The following is an 8277-nucleotide window of genomic DNA, read 5'->3' on the forward strand; positions in this document are numbered from 1 at the left end:
ATAAGCAGGGTGACAATATACATCCTTGATGCACTCCTTTTCGTATTTGGAACCAGTCTGTTGTCCCATGTCCAGTTCTAACTGTTGCTTCCTGACCTGCATACAGATTTTTCAAAAGGCAGGTCAGGTGGTCTGGTAGTCCCATCTCTCTCAGAATGTTCCACAGTTTATTGTGATCCACACAGTCAAAGGCTTTGGCATAGTCCATAAAGCAGAAATAGATGTTTTTCTGGAACTCTCTTGCTTTTTCGATGATCCAAGGGATGTTGGCAATTTGATCTCTGGTTCCTCTGCCTTTTCTAAAACCAGCTTGAACATCAGGGAGTTCACGGTTCACATATTGCTGAAGCCTGGCTTGGAGAATTTTGAGCATTACTTTACTAGCGTGTGAGATGAGTGCAATTGTGTGGTAGTTTGAGCATTCTTTGGCATTGCCTTTGTTTGGGATTGGAATGAAAACTCACCTTTTCCAGTCCTGCGGCCACTGCTGAGTTTTCCAAATTTGCTGGCATACTGAGTGCAGCACTTTCACAGCATCGTCTTTCAGGATTTGAAACAGCTCAACTGGAATTCCATCACCTCCACTAGCTTTGCTTGTAGTGATGCTTTCTAAGGCCCACTTGACTTCACATTCCAGGATGTCTGGCTCTAGGTGAGTGATCACACCATCATGATTATCTGGGTCATGAAGATCTTTTTTGTACAGTTCTTCTGTGTATTCTTGCCACCTCTTCTTAATATCTTCTGCTTCTGTTAGGTCCATACCATTTCTGTCCTTTATCGAGCCCGTCTTTGCATGAAATGTTCCCTTGGTATCTCTAATTTTCTTGAAGAGATCTCTAGTCTTTCCCATTCTGTTCTTTTCCTCTATTTCTTTGCATTGATCGCTGAAGAAGGCTTTCTTATCTCTTCTTGCTATTCTCTGGAACTCTGCATTCAGATGCTTATCTTTCCTTTTCTCCTTTGCTTTTCACTTCTCTTCTTTTCACAGCTATTTGTAAGGCCTCCTCAGACAGCCATTTTGCTTTTTTGCATTTCTTTTCCATGGGGATGGTCTTCATCCCTGTCTCCTGTACAATATCACGAACCTCATTCCATAGTTCATCAGGCACTCTATCTATCAGATCTAGTCCCTTAAATCTATTTCTCACTTCCACTGTATAATCATAAGAGATTTGATTTAGGTCATACCTGAATGGTCTAGCGGTTTTCCCTACTTTCTTCAATTTAAGTCTGAATTTGGCAATAAGGAGTTCATGATCTGAGCCACAGTCAGCTCCTGGTCTTGTTTTTGTTGACTGTATAGAGCAGGCGCAGGAGGGCCTATCCCAAGTTGAAGGTCAGGAAGGGTGGCGGTAAGGAGATACCCCTTGTCCAAGGTAAGGAGCAGCGGCTGTGCTTTGCTGGAGCAGCCATGAAGAGCTACCCCACACCCAAGGTAAGACCATTGAGGTATGACCTAAATCAAATCCCTTACGATGGAAGTGACAAATAGATTCAAGGAATTAGATCTAGTAGACAGAGTGTCTGAAGAACTATGGAATGAGGTTCGTAACAGAGTACAGGAGGCAGTGATCAAGACCATCCCCAAGAAAAAGAAATGCAAAAAAGGGAAAATGGCTGTCTGAGGAGGCCTTACAAATAGCTGTGAAAAGAAGAGAAGTGAAAGGCAAAGGAGAAAAGGAAAGATATACCCATCTGAATGCAGAGTTCCAAAGAATAGCAAGGAGAGATAAGAAAGCCTTCCTCAGTGATCAATGCAAAGAAATAGAAGAAAACAACAGAATGGGAAAGACTAGAGATCTCTTCAAGAAAATTAGAGATACCAAGGAACATTTCATGCAAAGATGGGCTCGATAAAGGACAGAAATGGTATGGACCTAACAGAAGCAGAAGATATTAAGAAGAGGTGGCAAGAATACACAAAAGAACTGTACAAAAAAGATCTTCATGACCCAGATAATCACGATGGTGTGATCACCCACCTAGAGCCAGACATCCTGGAATGTGAAGTCAAGTGAGCCTTAGGAAGCATCACTACAAACAAAGCCAGTGGAGGTGATGGAATTCCAGTTGAGCTATTTCAAATCCTAAAAGACGATGCTGTGAAAGTGCTGCACTCAATATGCCAGCAAATCTGGAAAACGCAGCATTGGCCACAGGACTGGAAAAAGGTGAGTTTTCATTCCAATCCCAAACAAAGGCAATGCCAAAGAACGCTCAAACTGCCGCACAATTGCACTCATCTCACACGCTAGTAAAGTAATGCTCAAAATTCTCCAAGCCAGGCTTCAACAACACGTGAACCATGAAGTTCCAGATATTCAAGCTGGTTTTAGAAAAGGCAGAGGAACCAGAGATCAAATTGCCAACATCCCTTGGATCATCAAAAAAGCAAGAGAGTTCCAGGAAAACATCTACTTCTGCTTTGTTGACCACGTTCCCGGAGGGCGGGGCTGGAGCCCGGAAGCACACCTGAGTCAGGTTCAGGTCCGGGGAGGCCGCTGAAACAGGGTCCGGGAGAGGAGAGCGGGGCGGCCTCGCTGCGCTGAGCCTGAGCGGCGGGGACGTCTGTGGGATGTGTGAGCGGCAGCGGCGTGGATGGAGCGCAGGAAGCGGAGCCCGGCTGCCCGCTCGGCACGGCGGCGCCATCTGGTGCCCGGAGCCCGCACCTGCAGGCTCGGTTCACTCCGCGTCCGCAGGGGCGAGTCAGCCAGTGCTTCCCACGCCCCTGCCATTCCCAGGACACGGTGGGTATGCGCAGCCCCTAAGTAAGTAAGGAAATAACCCCCAAATAAGCAAATAAGTAAATATCTCCAAGTCTCACGTGCATCTGTATGCACATGTTTCTTGCCACATCCAGGAACTTCTTGTAATATTATTAACATTTTTTTTTTCTGTAAATCAACTTCCTTATCTACTGAAGTGCATTTCATTTAAAACATGAATCTTAGTCAACTTTACACAGTACATGGAAATCCAGTATCACGCAGAAAAGAAGTAGAAAGGTATGATCAAGGTGAATCCATGGAACATGGAACCTTGTGGTTGACATCTGGTCATGCCCAGCCGCCTCCTGAGGACTCTGGATGCCCAGCCTTGCTCTGCAAAAGGGGCAGATTAGCAAGTGTGGCTGGGACGTCAGAGCCAGAGGAGCAGGAAGGAACAAAAGACATGGAAAGGAGAAACATTTTTTCACTGGGAGATGGGATATTATTCAAGGTCATGACCCTACTGTACGTAATCTTCCTGGGGGCACTGCCCCAGGGGCTCCAGAAACATGCCGCTTCTCCAGGCGTGGAGTCTTCATAACAAACACTGGAAATGGCTTTGGTGACCGTAAACAGCCCCCTGGCCTGAGGTCCTAGGAGGTCAATCGAGTGCCGTGAAGCAGAACTAGAAACTAGATCCCCTTTTCTGCACCTGGGGATGCCAGGGGGCAGAAGCCTCCTTTAATGCAACTGTTTCATTCACTGAAAACAGCTTTAAAACATGTCCAAATGATATGTGTGACTTTGGGGGTGCTTTTTCCTAAATTTGTGCTTTATGATTTGGTAGTCAAGGGGAAAATAAAGGAGATTTTATGATCCCAGTGTAATATTTTGCATTTATAAATTTTTCATTTCTTCTTAATAAGCTATACTTTTAGAGCAGTTTTAGGTTGACATATATAAATAAATTTCAAAGTAAAATTTTCAGGAGCGTTGTCGAGAGCAGTTCTTTCAGATCCTTCTCTCGTCCTCATTTCTAGGCAGTCTGTAGTAGTGGGGTCTTTCCGACTCTCCTGGGGACTGTGGATAGGGTTGCTGGGGGGGGCTGCCAGGGTCAGATGTCGTCCTAACCAGTCACCAGCCAGCTCCTATTCCTGGCCCGGTCGCTCCATTTCCGAAAGCAAAGGATCTGCTCACTGAAGTCTGATTGGGAATAAGAACAGGAAACGCTGACCCAGCCTACAAGGTCAGGAAGCTGAAGCTGAGATTCGGAAGGCTGGAGGAGGCTGGTGGTAACTTATCTGGGCTTGCATGGTTGGGGGTGCGCATCCAGGCCAAGACTGGCTCATCCCACTTCCTCTGGGGTTCTCCACAGAAGACCACAGACCCTGTGATCTGGCAGCCTGGAATCAAGATATCTGTCCCCTCCTCTGTCTGCCCAACTCTGTTCTGAAAACACAGAATCTAAAAGGACCATGGCCTTGACTTCCCATTGCAGGAGGCGAGCAGGAGAGGCCCATGAAGGCCTCACATTTCTACAGCTTTAGGACAAGGAGCTTCCTGGATTTGGACTTGATTTGTCAGAGCACGCGTCACAACGGTTGCATGGTCAGTTCACGCCAACGGAGAATGCAAAGCCCACCAACAGTTACTACAGATTCTGCAGTTTTGGAACGTGCCTGTGGCTGGTTCATCACAGCAGCATCTACACAATTTCACAGAACAAGTGTCTACACAGGCAGACCTTGTTTCGCTGCACTTCACTTTCTTGTGCTTCACAGACATCCTGGGTTTTTGTTTTGTTTTATACAAACTGGAGGTTTGTGGCAACCCTGCTTCAAGCAAGTCTATAGACACTTTTCCACCAGCATTTGTTCACCTCGTGTTTCTGTGTCACATTTTGGTGATTCTCCCTATATTTCAAATGTTTCCATCATTATTTTACTTGTTATCTGCGAACAGTGATCATTGATGTTACCACTGCAAAAAGATCAATCTTTGCAGAAGGCTCAGATGATGGTTAGCATTTTTTGGCAACAGAGTATTTTTAAATCTAAGGTATGCAAGCCTTTTAGACATAAAGCTATTGCACACTTAACAGACCACAGGATAATGAAGACAGGACTTTTTTATGTATTGGGAAACCAAAGCTTCGTGTGACTTGCTTTATTGCGATGTTTATCCCGCTGGTCTGGAACTGACCCACAGTCTGTCTCTGAGCTCTGCTTGTTTGCGTGGACACGGCGTTTCCTCTGCAGGGCTTAGTTCCCCAGGCTGTGCCCAGGCACACAAGTCCAGGTCTGGATGGGACACGGGCAAAGAGAGGAGCTGGCCCTGAGATGCCCCTGGGGCCCTGCGCTTGTGCCCTCCCCTCACCCTGGTAGTCCTCCAGGACCCCCTGCCCCAGGGCCTTCGCTGCAGCTGCTTCCTCTCCGCACACTCTTCCCACCAGCGTCCACCAGGAGTACCCTGCTCTCACCTTCCATCTCCCCTCACCTGCTGCACCAGCGGCTCTTCTGGCTCCTCGTAGCTCAAATGCCCTCCTCCCTGATGGAATCTCCTCCATCCAGCACCCCCACACTCTGCTGCCTAACTGTCCATGTTAGTGTCTCCCCACAAGGCTGGGGTTTTCCTCTGCTCTGCTCACTGAAGGCTCCCCAGCACCTGGGGGACATCTGTGTGTGTGCTCAGTTGTTTGGTCTTGTCCGACTCTTTGCAGCCCCATGGACTGCAGCCTGCCAGGCCCCTCTGTACATGGCAAGAATACTCAAGTGGGTTGCTATTTCCTCCTCCAGGGAATCTTCCCAACCCAGGGATCAAACCCACGTCTCCTGGACTGCAGGTTGATTCTTTACCCACTGAGCCACCTGGGTGGACATCTAGCTCTCCATAAACCCTCAAGGGATGAATGAGTGAGTGGAACCATGGGCAGGTGGCCCCACCCCTCTATGCTTCCTGAGGCCAGCTGGGACAGCGCTTCACAACCCATCAGGAGTCAGAATACCTCTGGAGAGCTGGTAAGCAGCCAGACCCCACTGCTGGACCCCACTGACTCTGATTCAGGAGGCAGGGAGGAGGCTTAGCAAACCCTCGGAAGCCCCCAGGTGTGGCTGGGCCAATATTTCACTACCTCCCATAAGGAAGGCTGAGCACCAAAGAATTGATGCTTTCAAACTGTGGTGCTAGAGAAGACGCTTGAGAGTCCCTTAACAGCAAGGAGATCAAACCAGTTCATCCTAAAGGAAAACAACCCTGAATATTCATTGGAAGGACTGATGCTGAAGCTGAAGCTCCAATACCTGGGCCACCGGATGCCAAGAGCTGACTCCCTGGAAAAGACAGGATGCTGGGAAAGACTGAGGGCAGGAGGAAAGGGCATAGCAGAGGATGAGACGGTCAGGTAGCATCACAGGCTGGACAGAGCCAGTAGATGTGAACTGAAGCAAACTCCGGGAGACAGTGGAGGACAGAGGAGCCTGGCATGCTGCAGTCCATGGAGTCGCAAAGAGTTAGCAGCGCTGCTGGGGTGAGAGGTCAAAGGGCAGCCTGAGGTGGAAGCAGCGCTGGGAAGAGCATTCTCAGAGCATCCTAACTTCCGGGGCCGGGGCAGGGGAGGGAGCCTGAGATAGAGCCCTGTTCTCTCCGCAGAGGCCATCTGCGCGGCCTTGACTCCATGGGCCAGGAGAGGGAGCCTCTCCCCGCGCTGAGCTCCAGGAGGTGGAGGAGCGGAGGGGCAGGAGGAGGAGTGGGAGGGGCAGGAGGGGGGGGAGGGGGGGGGAGGGGGGGGGGGGGGGGGGGGGGGGGGGGGGGGGGGGGAGGCCTCCAGGAGAGGCTAGAGCGAAGCACAGCCTGCCTCGAAGCTGCGGGTCGCTGGCCCCGGAAACTGCCCGGCGGCCAGACAGACTCCGCTCCAGAGAAGTGTCCTTTGTGCACAAATGGCTGGTCCGGGTAACTGATGAATTTACCTCCGGAAACTAGGTGTTCACCCGCCATCCACACGTGACCCCCGAAACCTAGTGGGTCTCATGTTAGAAAGGTCACAGAGGTTCCCTACAGACGCCGAGTCACTGTGCAGGCCCTGCCCTCCGTAACCCCTGGGTCCAGGGCAGGTGACGGGGGCGCCCCTCTGGGTGGTAGAAGCTATAACCCTGTCAGTGCACATGGGCACATCAGAGATGCTGGGGCGCTTGGGTCGCAGAAGAATGGACGCCTGGGCTGGACGGAAGAGAATGGGCAGCCACTTGGCCAGGTGGGCAGAGCAGCTGAGACGTCCAGGCGGCAGAGAGAGGATGGAGAGCTAGATGGCAGTCCAGGTCGGGGCGTGTGCAAAACCCAGTTCCCTGCTGCTGCTGCTGCTGCTGCTGCTGCTGCTAAGTTGCTTCGGTCGTGTCCGACTCTGTGCGACCCCATAGACGGCAGCCCACCAGGCTCCCGCGTCCCTGGGATTCTCCAGGCAAGAACACTGGAGTGGGTTGCCATTTCTTTCTCCAAAGGATGAAAATGAAAAGTGAAAGTGAAGTCGTTCAGTCGAGTCCGACTCTTCCTGACCCCATGGACTGCAGCCTACCAGGCTCCTCCGTCCGTGGGATTTTCCAGGCAAGAGTACTGGAGTGGGGTGCCATTACCTTCTCCATTAAAAATGTCTTTTAAAACAAAACATCTTAAAAAAAAAAAAAACAACTCTTGCCCACCTACTCTCTGTCAATAGGGCTTGCAGTTGTGAGCACGATGAGAGCTCAAGAGCGCCTCCTGTCTGTCTGTGACCCCTGCGGTGCCCAACTCAGGGAGACAGATTCCACGGCCCAACTCTTGTGGAGAGGACATCAGCTGTGCGAGGAAGGGGAATGCATTCACGTGGTCGAGGTGATGAACGCCACTCCCAGCTACAGTCGGCTCGTCCATAGTCACAGGGCCCCTGATGTTTGGCTGGACATGTGGCTGCTGTGAATAAGATATGTCCCAGCCTCTCTTAAATGTTGGCTTAAAACTCAATATACAAAAACTAAGATCATGGCATCCGGTCCCATCAGTTCATGGCAAATAGATGAGTAAACAATGGAAACAGCAGCAGACTTTATTTTCTTGGGCTCCAAAATCACTGCGGATGGTGACTGCAGCTCTGAAATTAAAAGACACTTGCTCCTTGGAAGAAAAGCTATGACAAGCCTGGACAGTATCTTAGAAAGCAAAGACTTTGCCAACAAACACCCATGTAGTCAAAGCTATGGCGTTCCCAGTAGTCATATATGGATATGAGAGCTGGACTATAAAAAAGGCTGAGAGCTGAAGAATTGATGCTTTCAAACTATGGTTTAGGAGAAGACTTTAGAGAGTCCCTTGAACAGCAAGGCGATCAAACCAGTCAATTCTAAAGGAAAACAACCCTGAATATTCATTGGAAGGACTGATGCTAAAGCTGAAGCTCCAATACTTTGGCCACCTGATGTGAAGAACTGACTCACTGGAGAAGACCCTGATGCTGGGAAAGACTGAAGGTGGGAGAAGGGACAACAGAGGATGAGATGGTTGGATGGCATCACCAGCTTGATGGACATGAGTTTGAGCA

Source organism: Ovis aries, chromosome 11 (genome assembly GCF_016772045.2).
Source record: "Ovis aries strain OAR_USU_Benz2616 breed Rambouillet chromosome 11, ARS-UI_Ramb_v3.0, whole genome shotgun sequence".
In the NCBI taxonomy this organism is placed as follows: domain Eukaryota; kingdom Metazoa; phylum Chordata; class Mammalia; order Artiodactyla; family Bovidae; genus Ovis; species Ovis aries.